Source organism: Equus quagga, unplaced genomic scaffold (genome assembly GCF_021613505.1).
Source record: "Equus quagga isolate Etosha38 unplaced genomic scaffold, UCLA_HA_Equagga_1.0 72560_RagTag, whole genome shotgun sequence".
NCBI classification, from domain to species: Eukaryota; Metazoa; Chordata; class Mammalia; order Perissodactyla; family Equidae; genus Equus; species Equus quagga.
The window spans coordinates 380,301-395,458 of NW_025802468.1; the positions used below are offsets into that span (position 1 = coordinate 380,301).

General features: G+C 37.3%; 1 pseudogene; it reads left to right on the top strand.

Annotated features, from left to right (window-relative positions):
• LOC124234179 (protein WWC3-like) overlaps nucleotides 1-15,158 on the top strand; it is a 109,616-nt pseudogene that overhangs the window by 36,922 nt on the left and 57,536 nt on the right.

Sequence of the window (15,158 nt, forward strand, 5' to 3'; positions counted from 1 at the left end):
ATATCGATATCGTTTCTCAATCTGTGCCCCTGGGCGGCCGCCGCCTGGCTTAGGTTGCCCCCCCCAGGGTGTCTTACCCTTCATTGGCTAACCGGCCTTCTCACCTCCGGGTCACAGTTTGTTGGCAAGCTTTTTCCAGTGATTATTAACCCTTCCTGTGTCAGGGGCGACTACAATAGATTGGAGATGAATTTCTTATAATTTGTGAACTATATTAAAGTCTTCAAATTTAATGAACAAAACTTATTTTACAAATGATAATATTATTGGTTTGAAAGAATTCATTTTCCAGAGAAAATTAGTTGAATACTGGTTGGATTGATTCATTCTTGATTTGGAGCTTGTCATCACTTCCTGAATTGGGTACATGCTCCACATTTTCTGTATCTACTTTTCTAATCCATTTGTAAATGTTGATCATTGTGCTAACTTGTCCAAAGGGCATCATCAGCACTTGGTATATAGTCAACCTTCAGTTAATAGTAAGAATATGTGTGGTTACTATTACTGATGAAGGTATCAGCGTTACAACTGTTTACATCCAGTGTGCAGACTCAAAAATAGTGTGTCAGATGTGGCTGCAGTATTGCTGTTTATAATGAGGGAAAATGTATATGTGACTATTCAACAAACAGACTATCTCAGCCTTATATAGTGGGTGATTACCCAGCATGTTAAGTCCTGTTGTTTAATACTAGGTTTAGATTTACTTTCTTAATCATCTAGGATGTGTAGGGTTGATGAATAACGTCTATTTTTTTTTAAAGGACATTTTTAGGCATTAGAGAAAACACAAAAGGAGGGTGAGCTGAATTCTGTCTTGAGGGGTTTGGCTTTCTGCACCTGATGCAAGAATGGTTCAAAGATGATTATTTGTTTCACAAACACTGCCATGACACCTGCACGTTCCTGCAGTGGTGGGTTTTGATAACCTCGTTAACAGGTTTAGTGTGACCTGAAGTCTTTTAACCTTTTTTAAAAGATTTCTGTCTGGCTTCAATTATTAATTTCTCAAGGGTGGGGGATTTTCCTGTTGTTAACCTCTACATTTTACCCCAGCTTTACTGAGATATAATTGACATATAACATTGTGTAAGTTTAAAGTGTACAGTGTGATGATTTGATATATGTATATATCTCAAAATGTGCCACAATAAGGTTGGTTAACACTTGCTTTATCTTACATAATTACCATTTTATTGTTGCTGTTGTTATGGTCAAAATATTAAAGTTCTGTTCTCCTAGCAACTTTCAAGTCCAGTCTTGCACCACATAAGAAGTTTTTAGTCAATGACGCACCTAATATATGACAGTGGTAACATAAGATTAGTACCAGATAGCCTAGGTAGAGCCTAGTAGGCTGTACTATCTGCGTTTGTGTAAGTTCATTCCATGTTGCACAATGATGAAATTGAATAATGACATATCTTAGAACGTATCCCTGTCGTTAAGCAACACATGACTGTATGTATACAACAGTCAGTATTGCTAACTGTAGTCACCATGCTGTACATTACATTCCTGGAAATTATTTATCTTATACCTGTAAGTTTGTGCTGTTAGATCAACATTTCCACATTTCCTCTGCCCTCATTCCCTGGCATCTAACATTCTACTCTTTGTTTCTGTGAGTTCAGTGTTCTTAGATTCCACATATAAATTGAGACCATACAGTATTTGTCTTTCTGTCTGAATTATTTCACTTTGTCCGCAAGTCCATCTCTGTTGTCACAAGTGGCAGGATTTCCTTCTTTTTTGTAAATGACTGAATAACATTTGTGTGTGTGTGTGTGTGCTCATGTGAGTGTATCAAATTTTCTGTATCCATTCGTCAGTGGATCCTTAGGTTGTTTCCATGACTTTGGTTATTGTGGATGCTGCAGTGAACATGGGAGTGTGTATCATTTGAGGTAGTGATTTTGTTTCCTTTGGATCTATACTGAAAAGTGGAATTGCTGGAACATGTAGTTCTGTTTTTAATTTTTTGAGGAGCCTTCATACTGTTTTCCATAGGTTGTATTACATTCTCACTGATAGTACACAAGAGCTCCCTTTTCTCCGCATCCTCACCAACACTTGTTGTCTCTTCTGTTTTTGACAATAGCCATTCTGACAGGTGTGAGGTGATATCTTATTATGGTAGTGGTTTGCAGTTCCCTGGTAATTAGTGATGCTGAATATCTTTTCGTGTGTCTGTTGCCCATCTGCATGTCTTCTTTGGAAAAATATCTATTCAGCTCCTCTGCCCAGTTTTTAGTTGGATTGTTTGTTATTTTATGAGTTGTATTAATTCTTTCTATAGTTTGTATACTAACCCCTTAAATGACAGGCAGTTTGCAAATATTTTCTGCTATTCTGTGTGTCAACTTTTCAGCTGTGCAGAAGCTTTTTTTTTAAAGGAAGATTAACCCTGAGGTAACACCTGCTGTCAATCCTCTTGTTTTTGCTCAGGACGACAGGCCCTGAGCCAACATCCATGCCCATCTTCCTCTACTTTTTATATGTGTGATGCTTGCCACAGCATGGCTTGCCCAGCAGTACTATGTCCGCACCCAGGATCTGAACCGGCGAAACGTGGGCCTCCAAAGCAGTGTGTGTACTTAACTGCTGCGCCGCCAGGCCGGCCACTGTGCAGAACTTTTTTATTTTGATATAATCACACTTGTTAATTTTTGCTTTTCATCCCGTGCTCTTGGTGTCGTATCCAAAAAAATTTCTGCTGAGACCAATGTCAGTGAACTTTTTCCCTGTTTTCTTCTAGGAGTTTAACAGTTTCAGGTGTCATATTTAAATCTTTAATCCATTTCAAGTTAATTTTAGTGAGTGCTGTAAGATATGTTTCCAGTTTCCTTTTTCCTGCATGTGAATATCCAGTTTTCCCAATAGCATTTATTGAAAAAACTATCCTTTCCCCATTGAGTGTTCTTGGTTCCTTTGTCAAGTATTAGTTGAGAGAATGTGTGGGTTTATTTCTTGGCTCTCAATTTCTTTTAGTCTATGTGTCTTTTTTAGGCGGTGCCATATTGTTGTGATTACTATCACTCTGTAATGTAGTATAAATCAGGACGTGTGATGACTCCAGCTTTATTCTTTCCCAGAATTGCTTAGGCTATACAAGATATTTTGTTGTTTCTTACAAGTTTTTGGATTGTTTTTTCTCATTCTGTGAAAAAATGCCATTGGAATATTGATAAAAATTGCATTGAGTGTATTGTTGGCTTTGGGTAGGATGAACATTTTGACAGTGTTATCTCTTCCAATCCATGAACACAAGAGATCTTCTCATTTGTTTGTGTCTTCAGTTTCTTTCATTATTATCTAATAGATTTCACTGTATAGATCTTTCGCTTCCTTAGTTAAATTTGTTGTTAAGTATTTTATTGTTTTTGATGCTATTGTAAATGGGACTTTTTTCTTTATCTTTCAGATATGTCATTGTGGTATATGGAAGCCCAGCTAATTTTTCTATGTTGACATTGTATCCTGCAGCTTTGCTGAATTTTTTTATTAGGACTGTTTTTTGGTAGAGTCTTTAAGGTCTTCTATGTACAAAGTCATATCATCTGCAAAGAGAGACAGAGTTACTTCTTATTTGTAGTTTGCCTTTTATTTCTTTTTCTTGCCTAATTGCTTTAATGGCTAAGACTTCCCATTACTGTGTTGAATAAAATGGCAGGAGTGGACATCCTTCTCTTGTTCCTAATCTCTGAGGGAAAGCTTTCAGCTTTTCACCATTGAGTATGATGTTTGCTGTGGGCTTGTCAGTATGGCCTTTATTTCATTAAGGTATGTTCCTTCTATAACCAATTTGTTTAGAATTTATCATGAAAGGATGTTGAATTTTGTCAAATGCTTTTTCTGAGTCTATCAGGAAGATTATAATTTTTTCTTTCATTTTATTAATGTGATATATCACATTGATTGATTTCTGATTTTTGAACCATCCTTGCCTTCCAGGGATAAATCCTACTTGATCAAGGTGTATGATTCTTTCAACAAGTTGTTGAATTTGGTTTGCTAGTGTTTTGTTGAGACTTTTTGCATCTATGTTCATCAGGGTTATTGGTCTTCTTTTCATGTAGTATCCTTATCTAGTTTGGATAATGCTAGGATAATGCTGATGTTGTAAAATGAATTTGGGAGTGTTCCCTCCTCTTCAATATTTGGGAAAAGTTTGAGAAGGATTTGTGTTAATTATTTTTTACATGTTGGTATAATTCACCAATGAATCTGTCTGGTCCTGGGCTTTTCTTTATTGAGAAGTTTTGAGAACAGAGTGAATTTATCATTATTATCTGTTCTGGTTTTCTGTTTCTTTATGATTCAATCTTGTTACATTGTATATTTCTAGGAATTTATCCATTTCTTGTAGGTTGTCAAATTTGTTAGTGTATAGTTGTTAGTAGCCCATTATGGTCCTTTGTATTTCTGTGGTATCACTTGTAATATCTCTCTTTTATGTATAATTTTATTTATTTAAATGTCTTTCTTTTTTCTCTCGGTAAGCCTACCTAGTGATTTATCAATTGTGTTTCTCTTAAGAAACCAACTCTTAGTTTTGTTGATACTTTCTATTGCTTTTCTGATCTCCCTTTTATTTCTTTCTGCTCTGATCTTTGTTATTTCCTTCTTTCTGCTAAGTTTGGGTTTAATTTGTTCTTTTTCTATTTCCTTGAGGTGTGAAGGTAGTTTTCTTTTTCCCAAAATAGACATTTATTGCTATAAACTTCCCTCTTTGGACTGCTTTTGCTGCATCCCACAGCTCTTGGTATGTTGTGTTTCCATTTTCATTTGTTTCAAGGTATTTTTTTATTTCCCTCTCTTTTTTTCATCTGTGTGAGGTTTAATTTCTACATATTTGTGGATTTTCCAGTTTTCCTCCTGTCATCAATTTCTAGTTTATATACTTGTGGTTGGAAAATATACTTGGTGTAATTTCAGTCTTTTAAAATTTCTAAGAATAGTTTTGTGACCTAACATATGATCTGTTCTGGAGAATGTTCCATGTGCACTTGAGAAGAATGTGTATTGTAGTGTTGTTGGATGGAATGTTCTGTATTAGGTCCACTTTGTCTAAAGTATAGTTCAATGTTTCTGTACTGATTTTCTCTCTATATGATCTATCCATTTTTTTTAAATTGCAGTAACATTGCATTATAATGTTATATAGCTTTTGCATGTACATCATAATATATTTTGAATTCTTTGTAGATTACATCTTGTTCACTACCCAAAAACTAATTATAGTCCATCCCCTCACATGTGAACCTAATCACCACTTTTCCCCTCCACCACTCTTTCCCCATGGTAACCACCAATCCAATCTCCATTGCTATGTGTTTGTTGGTCATTGTTTTTATATTCTACTTATGAGTGAGATCATGTGGTATTTGACTTTCTCCCTCTGACTTATTTCACTCAGCATACTACCCTCAAGGTCTATCCATGTCATCACAAATGGCCAGATTTTGTCATTTCTTATGTCTGTCGTGTATAAATACATCTTCTTTATCCATTCGTCCCTTCATGGGCACCTAGGTTACTTTCAAGTCTTGGCTATTGTGAATAAAGCTACAATGAACATAGGGGTGCATGTATCTTTATGCATTTGTGTTTTCAAGTTCTTTGGTTAAATACCCAGCAATAGCATAGCTGGATCATATGGTTGATCTATTCTCAATTTTCTGAGGGTACTCCATACTGCTTTCCAGAGTGGCTGCACCAGTTTGCACTCCCACCAGCACTGTATGAGGTTTCACTTCTCTCCACATCCTGTCCAACATTTGTTGTTTCCTGTCTTGTTACTTATAGCCATTCTTACTGGAGTGAGGTGATATATTATTGTAGTTTTGATTTGTATTTTCCTGATCGCTAATGACGTTGAGCATCTTTTCATATGCCTGTTGGCCTTCCATATATCTTTTTTGGAGAAGTCTTCATTCAGATCTTTGGCCCATTTTTTAATTGGTTTGTTGGTATTTTCGTTGTTGAGCTGTATGGGTTCTTTGTATATTTTGGATATTAACCCCTTATCTGATATATGGTTTGCAAATATCATCTCCCAATTGTTAGGTTGTCTTTTTGTTTAGTTGATGGTTTCCTTTGCTGTGCAGAAGTTTTTTAGTTTGATGTAGTCCCATTTGTTCATTTTTTCTTTGTTTCCCTTGCCTGGTCAGATACGGTACTTGAAAATATGCTCCTAAGACTGATGTCAAAGAGCATACTGCCTAGGTTTTCTTCTAGAAGTTTCGTGGTTTCGGTTCTTACGTTCAAGTCTTTAATCCATTTTGAGTTGATTTTTGTGCATGGTGCAAGGGAATGGTCTGCTTTCATTCTTTTGCCTGTGGCTGTCCAGTTTTCCCAACAGCAATTATTGAACAGACTCTCCTTTCTCTGTCGTATGCTGTTGGCTCCCTTGTGGAATATTATCTGTCCATAAATGTGTAGGTTTATTTCCGGGCTCTCAATTCTGTTCCATTTATATTTGCGTCTGCTTTTGTGGCAGTACCATGCTGTTTTGGTTACTATGGTTGTGTAGTATAGTTTGGAATCAGGGAGTGTGATAACTCCAGCTTTGTTCCTTTTTCTCAGGAATCCTTTGGCTATTTGGGGTCTTTTGTTGTTCCATATAAACTTTAGGATTCTTTGTTCTATTTATGTGAAAAATGTTTTTGGAACTTTGATAGGGATTGCATTGAATCTATAGATTGCTTTATGAAGTATGGACATTTTCATGATGTTAATTCTTCCAATCCAAGAGCATGGAATCTGTTTCCCTGTCTTTGTGTCTTCTTTGATTTCTTTCACCAATGGTTTATAGTTTTTGGTGTACAGATCTTTCACCTCTTTGGTTAAGTTTATTCCTAGGTATTCTATTCTTTTTGTTTCACTTGTAAATGGGATTGTATTCTTAATTTCTCTTCTGCTACTTCATTGTTAATGTATAGAAATGCAGCCAATTTTTGTACATTGATCTTGTAACCCATGACTTGACTGTATTCCTTCATTTTTTCTAAAAGTTTTTTAGTAGATTCGTTAGGGTTTTCTAGATAAAAAATCATGTTGTCTGCAAAAGTGACAGTTTCACTTCTTTTCGTATGTGGATCCCTTTTATTTCTTTTTTTTCCCTGATTGCTCTGGCTAGGACTTCCAAGACTATGTTAAATAAGAGTGGTGACAGTGGACATCCTTGTCTGGTTCCTGTTCTTAGAGGGATACCTTTCAGTTTTTCTCCATTGAGAATGATATTTGCTGTGGGCTTGTCACATATGGCCTTTATTATGTTGATGTATTTTCTTCTATACCTGTTTTATTTAGGGTTTTTGTCATAAATGGATGCTGTATCTGGTCAGATTCTTTCACTGCATCTGTTGAGATGATCATGTGAATTTTATTCTTCATTTTGTTAATGTGGTGTGTAATGTTGATAGATTTCCAGATGTTGAACCATCCTGCTTCATTGGAATGAAACCCCCTTGATCATGATGTATGATCTTTTTAATGTATTGTTGTATTCGATTTGCTAGTATTTTGTTGAGGATTTTTGAATTGATGTTCACCAGTGATATTGGCCTGTAATTTTACTTTTTTGTGTTGCCCTTGTCTGGTTTTGGTATCAGGATAATGTTGGCTTCGTAGAATGAGTTAGCCAGGCTCCCCTTATCTTCAAATTTCTGGAAGAGTTTGAGAAGGATAGATATTAAGTCTTTGAATGTTTGGTAGAATTCACCAGGGAAGCCATCTGGTCCTGGACTTTTATTTTTGGGGAGATTTTTGATTGCTGTTTTGATCTCCTTACAGGTGATCGGTCTATTCAAATTCTCTATTTCTTCTTGGTCCAGTTGTGGAAGGTTGTATGTTTCTAAGAATTTATCCACTTCTTGTAGATTGTCCAATTTGTTGGCGTATAGCTTTTCATAGTATTCTCTTATTAATTTTTGTATTTCTGAGGTATCTGTTGTAATCTCTCCTCAATCATTTCAGATTTATTTATTTGAGCCTTCTCTCTTTTTTCTTGGTGAGTCTAGCTAAGTGTTTGTCAATTTTGTTTATCTTTTCGAAGAACCAGCTCTTCATTTCATTATTTCTTTCTATTTATTTTTAGTCTCTATTTTGTTTATTTCTGCCCTGATTTTTATTATTTCCTTCCTTCTGCTGATCTTGGGCTTTGTTTGTTGTTCTTTTTCCACTACCTTTAGATGCCCTTTTAGGTTCTCTATTTGGGATTTTTCTTCTCTGTTGTGGTAGCTGAATTGCTATAAATTTCCGTCTTACAACTACTTTTGCTGTATCCCAGTGATTTTGGCTGGTCATATTGTCATTTTCATTCATCTTCAGGAATTTTTTGATTTCTTCTTTGATTTCTTCATTGACCCAATTGTTGTTCAGTAGCATTGTGATTAATTTCCACATTTTCATGGCTTTTCTGGTTTTCTTCCTGTCGTTATTTCTAATTTCATACCTTTGTGGTCAGAAAAGATGCATCATATTATTTCAATCTTCTTAAATTTATTGAGACTTTTTGGTGGCCTAATATGTGATCAATCCTGGAGAATGTTCCATATGTATTTGAAAAGAATATATATTCTGTGGTTTTTGGATGGAATGTTCTGTGTATATCTACTAAGTCCATCTGGTCTAATTGTTTCATTTAAGGTCAGTATTTCCTTATTGATCCTCTGTTTGGATGATGTATCCATTGGTGTAAGTGGAGTGATCATCTATCCATTGTTAAAAGTGGGATATTAAATTTCTTACTTTTATAGGATTGTTGTGTATTACTCTGTTTACATCTGTTAATATTTGCTTAATATAGATAGGTGCTCTGATGTGGATGTGTATATATTTATGATTGTTATTTCTTCTTGATGAATTGATCTTTTATAATTATATTAGGACCTTCCTTAATTCTTGTTACTGATTTGACTTAAAAGTCAATCTTGTCTAAGTATAGCCACTCCTGGTCTCTTTTGGTTTTCACTTGCATGGAATATCTTTTCATCCCTTCACCTTAAGCCTCAGTGTGTCTTTGAATCTAAGACTCTCCTGTAGGCAGCATATAGTTGGGTCTTTTTTATTTCCTGCTCAGCCACTCTGTGCCTTTTGATTGGAGCATTTACTCCATTTACATTTAAGGTAATTGATATCTAGGGGTTTTACTACTGACATCTTGTTAATTCTTTTCTGATTGTTTTCTAAGTTCCTTTCTTTCTTTTTTCTCTCTTGCGTGCTTTCTTTGTAAATTGATGATTTTCATGGTTATATGCTTTGATTTCCTTCTCCTTACCTTGTTTGTCTCTACTACAGGTTTCTGTTTTGTGATTACGCCGAGTCTTCCTTGAAACAACTTATAACAGTCTGTTTTAAGCTGATAATAACTATGATTACATACAAAAGTCAGTCCTTTATTCCCACCATACACATTTGATGTTTTTTATATCATATTTCACACATTTTTATTTTGGTTATCCATTAACAAATTATTGTAGCTATTGATGTTTTCAATGATTTGTCCTTCAACCTTTTTGCTGGAATTAAGTGATTAATATACCACTATGTTACAGTGTTAGAGTATTCTGAAACTCAATATGTATACATACCTTTACCAGTATGTTGTTTATTTTGATATGTTTTCATGGTAATAATTTGTATCCTTTTGTTTCAATTTCAAGAATTGTTTCAGCTTTTCTTGTAAGACACGTTAGTGGTGATGAACTTTCTTAGGTTTGTTTGTTTTTTTACTGAGAACACTTACCCTGAGCTTACATCTGTGCCAGTCTTCCTCTGTTTTTCAGTATGTGGGCCACCAGCACAGCATGGCTGCTAACAGAGCAGTGTAGGTCTGTGCCTGTGTACTGAACCCAGGTTACCAAAGTGGAGTGTGCTGAATTTAAACACTGGGCCACCAGGACTGGCCCTGACTTTCTCAGTTTTTATTAGAGAACATCTTTATTTCTTCTCTAATTCTGAAGGGCCACTTTTATGGATAAATTATTCTTGGTTGCCGGTGTTATTTTATCAGTACTTTGAATATGTCATCCTCTTCTTTCCTGGTCTCCAAGGTGTCTATGGAGAAGTCATTTCATAGCCTATGAGTTGCCCTTGTCTGAGAGAAATTTTTTCTCTTAGTGTTTTAAAACTCTCTCTTTGTCTTTGATTTCAGACAGCTTTATTATACTGCGTCTAGGAGAAGATCATTTTGGATTGAAATTTTGGAGTGACCTATTAGTTTGAAGAACTTTGATGTTGAAATCTGTCCCCTAGATTGTGAAGTTTTCTCATTATTCCTTCAGGTGAGCTTTCCTCAACCCTTTCGTTCTCTCTTCTCCTGAGATTTCAATGGTGTGTACATTGTTTCTCTTATTTGTGTCTGACTTGTCCTGTATGCTTTCTTCATTCCCTTATTCTTTTTTCTTCTTGCTCTCTGATTGGGTAATTTTAAAAGACTGTCTTGGACTCCATTGATCTTTTGTTCTGCCTGGTCAAGTCTGATATTGAAACTCTCTGATGAATTCTGTAGTGTAGTCATTGTATTCTTCAGCTCCAACATTTCTGTTTTGTTTTTTTAAAAAATTTTCTGTCTCCTTGTTGAACTAAGTTCTCATTTTGTTCTTGAATTGTTTACCTGATACCATTAAGTTGTTTGACTGTCTTATATTTCTTAGAGCATCTTTAGAACAATTACTTTGAATTCTTTACTGTGCAGTTCCTGGATCTTCATTTTTTAATTTATTTTTTTTCAAGTAATTTATCATGTTCTTGGGGAAAATAGAAATACCAATGAATCTTCATTTCTTTGGGGCCAGTTACAAGAGGCTTACTGTATTACTTTGATGGAACCCTGATTCCTGGAGTCTGTGGTAGGTGTCTGTGCATATGAAGAAGGAGTGACCTCTTCCAGACTTTAGAAACTAAGTTCAGTAAGGAAAGACCACCACCTGTGAGTGTCCTGTGTTCTTCACAGCAAGCTGCAGAATGCTGTGACCCTTCATTTAGTGGTGCAGGGCCCCAAATGTGGTGGCATGTGGCTGGACTAGATCCAGGGAGGGTGTGGTGGTTCATTAACTCAGGCCATTTAGGTTCACAGCATTGATACCTGTGTGGTCCCTGACAAGCACTGTGGGTGTCCTATAGTGGCTCCTTGGCTCTTGGGATCCTCAGCAGTTATGCTAGGAGCAGCAGCTAGGGAACAGGGCAGGCAGGAGTAGTGGCTAGAGCTTGTAGTTGGCACACACTCAGCTATGGGACCAGCTGCAGGCGCTTTTGTAGTGCAGGGGCCATTGCAAACATGCATGTAGTAGTGGGGACCAGGGAAGGCAGTAAGGGCCAGGGCCAATTATGGATTCACTGGCCGCTGTGCAGGCCCTGGCTGTCAGCGTGCACCATTGTGGTTGCTAGTTCTTTCCAGGGGTGTGTGGCACGGGAGACTTTTGACAGGCATTGGGTCAGGGCTGTGCAAATGCACAGCTGTAGAGGCTGGCTGTAGGTGAGCACAGTGATGTAGGCCAGTGACAAGAGAGGGCTGAATGCAGGCCCACAAACAGCTGTATTGTATTAGCTGTCAGTGTACTCTCTTGTGGCTGCACAGACTCTCCCCAGGTCTGTGCACTGCTGTGGATGCCAGTGACACAGTTCAGGCTCGTGGCACATACATGCATAGCTGGAGCAGCAACCCCAAGCAAATGCATGATGGTGGGCATTAGACGTGACGGTCTAGCATGGTATCTTTTACTCATGCAGGTGCAAAAACCTGGGCTGGCTACCAGTCCAGATCCCAGGCTCTGCTGAGACGGAGCAGTTTAGCATCAGTGAAAGCAAGTATCTGTTGAGTAAAAGCTGCTGAAATCTGCAGGGATCTGTGGCAGCTGAGTAGGCTATCTGTTTCTTCAGTGGTGAAAGCTGCTGGAGTCCTCTGCAGATTACTGGGACCCACAGTCCCTCTCACTGCTATTGGCAGCCCCTGCTCTTCTTTGTTCTTAGCCATCTTTCTATGTCTCAGCTGTGCCAGTCTCTCCATGGATTGAAACTAAAGCAGGTCCACTCAGGATTTGGTGCTTTCTTTAGGTGTATCACATCAATCCAAGTCTATTCTTTGGAGTTTTGTCATGCAAGCATTGTTTAGCAGTACCTGATGGGGTGTTTGCAGCAAGGTTGAAAAGAGTACATCTAGAGGTATCTTTTCTAGAAGATGAAATCTCCAGCTTGCAAGGTGTGATACTTAAGATCGTCATCTTCTAGAGCACACTGTGAAATACTGCTGTACCCAAACCTGGTTATTTTTAATAGATGCTATTCGACCTTTACCATATTGGACCATAAATCTTTTTATCAGCTATGGGTCAAAAGAGGCATTGGGTATCCTGTGACTATCTCAAAGAATGAGAATTTATGAGTTCTATAGGGGGTGGATCTGAGATTCAGAAGGACCACAGCAATGCTTTCGACCCCAAGGTATTTGGAGGGTTTTTACAAATTTTTCTGATTGAGTCTTAATAATGCTGTTAGTGCATTTGACTAAACCAGAGGATTGATGGTGATAAGTGCAGTGAAGATGTTATAAAACTAGCCCAAATAGTGCAAGTCCCTGACCAGTAAAATGAGTTCCTCAATTACTGTGAAGCTCAAGATGAGTTTCCCAGGTAAGGATAATCCTTTCCAAAAGGACTTAAGCCACAGAAGAGGCAGCAGCCTGTCTGCAAGAGAAGGCTTCAGTCCAGTGAGAAAACATGCAGACCACGACTAAAGCATATTTATATCCATGAGACAGGGAAAGTTGTATGAAATCCACTTGCCAAATCTCGAATGGTCCATTAGGCAGTTTACAATGGTCAGGAGCAGTACAAACGGGCTTCCCTGGATGGTATTTGGATAAGTGGGACAAGTGAGGTAGACACTTTTTGTGACCTTGTTGCTATGTCCCCACCAAGATTGATTCATGAATGCTGTTATTTTGTCAGCAGACCAATGGTTAAATGCATGTACAGTGTTTAGGAGTGGGTTTATTAGTCTTTGGTAGGACTTTGGTGATAATGGAGGGGTTGAGGTTATTAGAATGTGAAAGAGTTACGTGAGGAGCAGTTAATGAAAGGATTTCATAGGAGGTGAGGAGGCTGCCTGAAATATGTTGAGTGTGGTGAGATTTCAGGGCTTCTCCTACATGAGGTACAAAAATGGTTAAAGGGGATCCCACAATGATTTTCTCAGTGGCCTTTACCAAAAAGGCTGTGGTAGTAATGGCTCTAAGGGAAGGGAGTATCCCCATGCCACAGGATTGAATTGCTAACTATAATATCCTATGGGTCAATGGTAGTCCCCATAATTTTGGGTGAGTAGCACAACAGCATTCCCTTCCTTTTCATATACAAAGAGGAAAAGGGAATCTGATAATTGGGATGACCAAGGGCAGTTGGGTTAATCAAATTCTTCTTTAAGGCCTTAAAGGCTATATCATCTGATTCTTCTCATAAAATTGGGTCAGGGTCTCTGTAGACATTTTAAATATATAAAATAGATAACTGGGATCCTATTTCTTAGTGGTTTTTCTCTAGAGAAAACTAATAATTCTCAAACAGCCTAAATGCTTAAACAGCTTAAACTCAAACAGCTTCAAAAGCTCAAACAGCCTGCAGGCTTAATACCACCCAGTTCCAATAGAACACTTTGATTTCGTTAAGGTGAATCAAAGGTTGATCAGTGCAGTTCCAAAAACAGTTTGTTCCCAAAATACAAAGTCTGTTTGTATTTTGAGGGTCCTGGGGACCCTCAAATGCAAACAAGGCAGAAACTTGGATTCAGCAGAAAGATGTACCCTCAAACTTCAGGGTCAGTGAGAAGTGCAGCAAGCACAGTGGGTTCTCCTGTGGGTACCGCACCTGTTTGCACACCAGCCTCAGAGCTCTTGGGGATCTTCTTTGGATCCCCTCATGGGCTACCAAAGTATTGACCTTAAACAGACAGCTTTTTCTGCAGTGAAAAAGGATTTATTAGGGACCAGCAAAGAATTGCAATTCAGGGTCTGCAATCATGGTGAGCCATATGAAATTCTCCACAGCAAAAGGTAGGAGGGCTATTGAAAAGGAAAGAGTTTGGAGGAACTGATAGTACAAAATCTAGTGGCTTATTGTTGACTGCGTTGCAACAGTCTCATTGGCTGAGCTGCTTGTCAGTCAAGAAGAGTTAGTCTTTCTTCTTCTTGAGCTCAGCTGTGGGCAAAGCTTTGGCCTCCTGACTCCAATTTAGTGAAGTTTCTGTTTATTAATTTGATGGCCATTTTCCATATATTCTCTTTGCATTCAGATCTCACTCATATTTATTTAATAAGCATTTTTTGATAACTAACCTAAATACTGGGGATAAATAGCAAAAGAGTTAGGTCTACAGTCAGGGAGTCACTAATTTTGGGAAATCACTAAAGCTAGTTACCTCACTGTTAATTAGAAACAGAGGACATGAAAATGTCCACTTGAACATTCTTACTTGTATAAAATGCTCACAGTGCAAAGGAGTCATCTACCAGCTGAGTCTCATTTATTTTTATATACTACAAGGAACGCTTTTGTTTTTTTTTATGATGTCACTTTTCTATGGGCCTTTGGGGGTTTTTGTTTCTTTTTTTAATGTAATTTATGATCTCATGTGGAATGACTATTTTTCCTTTTTAACCAGGATTGATTGTAAAATGTCAATTGCTCACACCAGATCCAACCTGGAGGAGGCACAGGCTGTAATGAGTGAGCTCCAGACCATCAAGAAACCTATTTGTATGAAAAGGCGAAAAGGAGAAGCAGGACCTGGTACAAGTAAGAGGCCTAGGTACTGCTACTCTTCAAATCTCTCATCTTCAACTCTGTTGGTCTGCTATTGTGTCTTTCTTTCTTTAAAAAAAAAATTATATTTGTATATAAATCTCCCCAGCTCATCTGTATATATCTGTATCTCTAGCTGTACATAGATATATCTTACACACAGATATTTCACTAGGTTTATTATATATTACGTATACAATTTACATGTATTTAAAATAGATTTTTAAATAGGGAATGCAGTCACATTGTTTAATAATCAGAATAATTAAGAAGGTATATGGTAAGAAGTATCATAATCACTTTATTCTCCCATCTCCTGTAACTCCTTTTATTAGTTTCTTTAAGGCTCTTTTA